Source organism: Solanum pennellii, chromosome 8 (genome assembly GCF_001406875.1).
Source record: "Solanum pennellii chromosome 8, SPENNV200".
Classification (NCBI taxonomy): Eukaryota; Viridiplantae; Streptophyta; class Magnoliopsida; order Solanales; family Solanaceae; genus Solanum; species Solanum pennellii.
Window position 1 is genome coordinate 22,872,247 of NC_028644.1, and position 5,415 is coordinate 22,877,661.

A 5,415-nucleotide genomic window follows, 5' to 3' on the forward strand; every position below is an offset into this window, starting at 1 on the left:
GGGAAATAATAGATGTTGAATTTTAGAAGTTATTGAATTGTCTTTTATTAATGAGTTTAAGTCTTCCGCATTGCTTTATGTTGATATTAAATTGAAATGTTAAGGTTTAGATTGGTTGGTTCGCTCACATAGGAGGGTAAATGTGGGTGCCAGTCGCGGCTTGGTTTTGGGTCGTGACAGTATATTTATTTGGGATAAAAAGACTATTTCCTTCTTAAAATCTGCACAATGATCTTAATAATTTTCATTTCGGCATTGACCTTTGTTTTCTTGAAGACTTCTCCTCATTTATTTTTCTTCTTTTTTTTTTCCATTTTCTGTCCTTTTTGTTGGCATTTTTTTATTTTTCTTTCAAACTTTTTTTGTCTTCTTTTACTTTCACATATTTGATTTTTTCACGTTGTTACCCAACATAGGTTTTTGGCCTTGTGTAGCTAATTGATAGTGCATTCAGGGAGGTGGGATCAAGATATAGTGCATTTGCACTCAAAAGGATATATGTTTAGATGTGATTATTCAAATAACAGGTTTCATGCTCAAAATGAGAGTTAGATGGATTACATGTCATTTTGGTAGGCTTGAAAGGCACAATCGGATCAAAGAAAACCTATAATCCTTTCTCAAGTTAAATGTCGTTCAAAATTTCACATCAACCTGCATGCGGGCCAATTTCTAGATAAACAAAGTCATGTCATTGAATTTTATATCAAAAACTCGCCACACAATGCACATGAAAAATGAGTTCGAATTATTTTTAACCTTAACTTTGAGCAAGACTGTGTCTCAAGTATGACAAATAAAATATATCAAGAGATACCAAGAATTCTATAGGTAACAAAGTTGGTCCGTCTTGGCAAAATAGTTTTTCACTTTATTTTTTTATGGACAATGTAAGTATGATACCAACTAAGTCAATATTTTTCTAAATAAAAAATATTTTTTGCCCCACTTTTGGTGATGAGTACTTTTTAGATTTTTCCTTGGTTGGACCGAACCTCAAAATAAGGTTGCCTACTTATCTTGTCAAAGCAAGAACCAGGTCAAACGTAGTTCACAATGTAGATCTGAATATGAGTAAATTTTTTAAAAAGAAAAATCCCTTCTTTTTAGAATGGATGAACAAATTTTTTTTTCTTTTTTGAATTTTTACATAAAGATTTAGAAACTTTTTTTGAATTTTTATATAAGGACAACCGAACCCTAAAAAGGTTGTCTACGTATCTCATTGAGGTGAGAATCAAGTGTGCGTAGTTTGTTCTGATTGAATGGTTTAATTAATCATTATTTTTTAGATATTAACACTTGTCTGAAATAAAAATATTTTAATTTTTTTTATTAATTAAACAAAAGAAACTTAAATATTTTTATTAGATAAGTAGTGAAACTTCTTACATTTATGATAACTCCTAAAAGAAGAAATCTCTCTCTATATATATAGAATTTTAGGAAAAACTGAAATTTTACTATACTAATCACATTAAATGAGTCAATTTTTAGAGAATTCTTTAAATAAATGTATTTTCATGTAGCACATAAAATTCTAAGTTGTCAAGTAAGAGATGGATACTTGTCCTAGGTGGACCCAACTCTTGTTTTAAGGCTAACTAAGACACATGCAAATGATGCAAATAAGGAGAGTCTTTTAGGGATAACCATGTATGTAGTTAAGGTTTAATACGCTAAAAAATAAAAAGATTAGTGTCTAGACTGGCTTATTCGAGTAGAAAACTCGAAGCATGAAGAGACAACTAATCACTAGCAGCGTTATTCTGACTCCGTTGCTGGTCCATACCTGTCTAACATATGCGACTAAAAATCCTTCAATAGGCGCTAAAACACTCTAGCATTATCTAAATAGAAAGTAGGATGCATAACTTCATTCCTATGACATTGTGCTTAGTGTTTTCAGCGACTTAAAATAGTTGTGCAAAAGAAGATAATCTAATACAATTCAACAATATAATAACATAAATGAGCAGCAAGAAGCACATTAGGCCATTATAAATCATATATAAAAAATAACAATAATAAAATCAAGTAAACATCCATATAACAAAGCTCTAATTTTTTATAGTTCCCAGCAGAGTTGCCAGAGATGTCTCACACTTTTTTTGCGCACGAGGTTTAAGGGTTTTCCCAATTGAAGTTATGGTAGTGATTACAGATTATTTTACTTTTTCAGAGTCACCACTTGGAATTAAATTATGGTGTTCCAAGTCATCTTTTTGTTTAATTCCTAATCAAAAGAAAATGACTCATTATTTTATCTGCGAACTACAAATTCGAATAAGGAATTCTGTTGAGCAAGGGGAAGGTATTAGGCATCACTCAAGTCCCGTGTTTCTAGGAAGGTCTCTTTTATTGACTTATACTTCTTTTAACTATTTTTCGATATATTTTATATGCTACAATATAACTCATGTTTTTATTGGTGAATTTTTATTCGTCTTAAAATGGATGCATAACTGCATTCTCGATATTGATGTTTAGAGACCTAATTGTCTTCTTTGCATTTCACCTATTAATTGTCTATAAGCCGTAATGTTAAATTTCTGAAAAAATCATATTTATGGACAACGTGCGTCATCGCATTCTTGATTTATTTTTTATAAAGCATGAAAGATGTTTCACCACTTTTTTAATTTAAACCAATATTTTTAACGCGGCTAAAACATATCTAATGTTACAAGACAAATATCAAATAAACTCAATTTTTTTTATTTACTCTTAAAGTTAATGTTAGAATTAAGCTTGCGCATAGTATTTTTTTTAACTTAAAGTTAATGAGTAAATTGGACATACGCAAATTGTAATTTCTTAATCTAACAAAATAATAATGTTTTTGATATAAGATAGAGTTGACTAAACAAACTATTAGAATAATTTTACAAGATATTTAGTTGATTTTTGTTGGACATAAGAGGTACTGAATTGATAACAACATATGAAAAAGATGAATAATAAATGTATATAGAATTATAAATAGGAAATTTTTCACTATTATTGTATCAGAATTAAATACACATAAAATTTGAGCAAACTTCATAACATTGAAAAAAGTATTATATAATCATGAAGATCAAAATATACAACAAAAATTAAATGATATCTCTTGCTAAAATTAAATCACGAAAGACATCAAATTCCAAAAATAAATTAGGAGTGAGGTAAAGTTAAGTACCGAAAAATATTGACCGAAGCTCGATTAGAGTGCCATAAAACTTTTGTTTGGTTGCTTGTGATGGTATATCTATTTGTATTGATTTTCAAAATATTTAATGAGGAAGAAAAGATGTGAATGTGTTGGTGAATTTTGAAGAAAAATGAAATAATATGGAAAGATTTTTTTTGTAGCTCGTGTTTCTCCCCCTTTATTTTTGCTGATTTTTTTTAGTGTGTGTTGCTTTCTTTTTTCTTCTTTCTTCTTGTTGTGTCTACGTTTTTTTTATGGTTTGTTCTTTTCTTTTTTGACCCTCCAATTTTGTTTGCTGAATTTGTAGTATATGTAGTTTATATATTGTGTCGTGTGTTATTCTAGGTGATGTAATAGAGTGATGTGTGTTTTTAGGGGAAATGGGGGATATGAGGGGTTTGTGCTGGTGGGTACTGGGTGTGGAATAGGAACTGGGTGTCAGGGGGTACATGGGCAGGTTATTTCTTTTATATATATATATATCTATATATATATATATACATACATACATACATATATATATATATATATNCAACATTAGCAGCAACAACAACAGCAACAGCAACATCAACAGCAGCAACATCAACAACAACAGCAGAAACAACAACAGCAATAACAACAGCAACAACATCAACAATAGCAACAACAACAGCAACAACAACAGCAACAGCAAAAGCAACTACAACAGCAATACAACAACAACAACAATAGCAATAACAACAACAGCAGAAACAGAAACAACAACAACAGCAACAACAACTGCAGCAGCAACAACAACAACAACAATAGCAACAACAGCAACAGCAGAAACGGACACAGCAACAACAGCAACAACAACTGCAGCAACAACAACAGCAACATCAACAACAACAACAACACCAAAAACAACAACAACAACAACAGCAACAGAAAAACAACACCAACAACAATCGCAACAACAATAGCAACACAGCAACAGCAACAACAACAACAACAACAACAAACAGCTGCAGCAACAAGAACAACAACAATAACAACAACAACAATAGCAGCAACAACAACAACAACAACAACAACGACAACAACAACAACAACAACACCAACACCAGCACCAGCAGCACAACAGCAACAAAAGCAACGACAGCAACAACAGCAACAGCAACAGCAACAACAACAACACCACCACCAACAACTATAGCAGCAGCAGCAAGAGCAGCAGCAACAGTACCACCACAAGAAGCAACAACAACAATAACAATAGCAACAACAGCAACAGCAACAGCAACAGCAACAACAGCAGCAGCAGCACCAGCAACAACAAAAGCAGAAACAGCAGCAGCTACAACAACTACAACTGCAACAGCAACACCAACACCAACACCAACAGCAGCAACAACAACAACCACAAAAGTAACAGCAACAGTAACAGTAACAACAACAACAACAAAAACAACAACAACAGCAACAAGAACAACAACAGCAACAGCAGCCGCAACAACAACAACGACAACAGCAACAACAACAGCAACAACAATAGAAATAACAACAACAAGAACAATGACAACAACAACAGTAAAAAGAACAACAACAACAACAACAACAACAACAACAGCAACTTCAACAGCAACAAGAACAAGAACAACAACAACAACAACAACAGCAACAACAACTGCAACAACAGCAGCAACAACAACAACAGCAACAACAACAACAACAACAACAACAAGAACAACAACAATAACAACAACAACAATAAAAACAACAACAATAACAAAGTAGCAGCAACACAACAACAACAACAGCAACAACAACAATAGCAACACCTACAACAATAACAACAGCAACAACAACAACAACATCAACAGTACCAGCAACAACAGCAACAACAGCAATGACAACAACAGTAGCAGCAACAGTAATAGCAGCAGCATCACCAACAGCAACAACAACAGCAGTAGCAGCAGCAACAACAACAACAACAACAACAGCAACAACAACAACAACAACAACAGCAACAACAACAACAACAACAACAACAACAACAACAAGAATAACAACAGAAACAACAACTGCAACAACAACAGCAACAGCAACAGCAACAGTAGCAACAACAACAGCAACAACAACAACAACAAGAACAACAACAACAACAACAACAGCAAAAACAACAACAACAACTACAACATTAACAACAACAGCAACAACAACAGCAGCAACAACAACAGCAACAACAACAACAACAA

The 5,415-nt window shown here is 32.7% G+C and overlaps 1 pseudogene; it reads left to right on the forward strand.

The window, feature by feature from the left end:
* Positions 1 to 3,573: 3,573 nt before the first annotated feature.
* On the forward strand, positions 3,574 to 5,415 carry LOC114078405 (annotated as a pseudogene).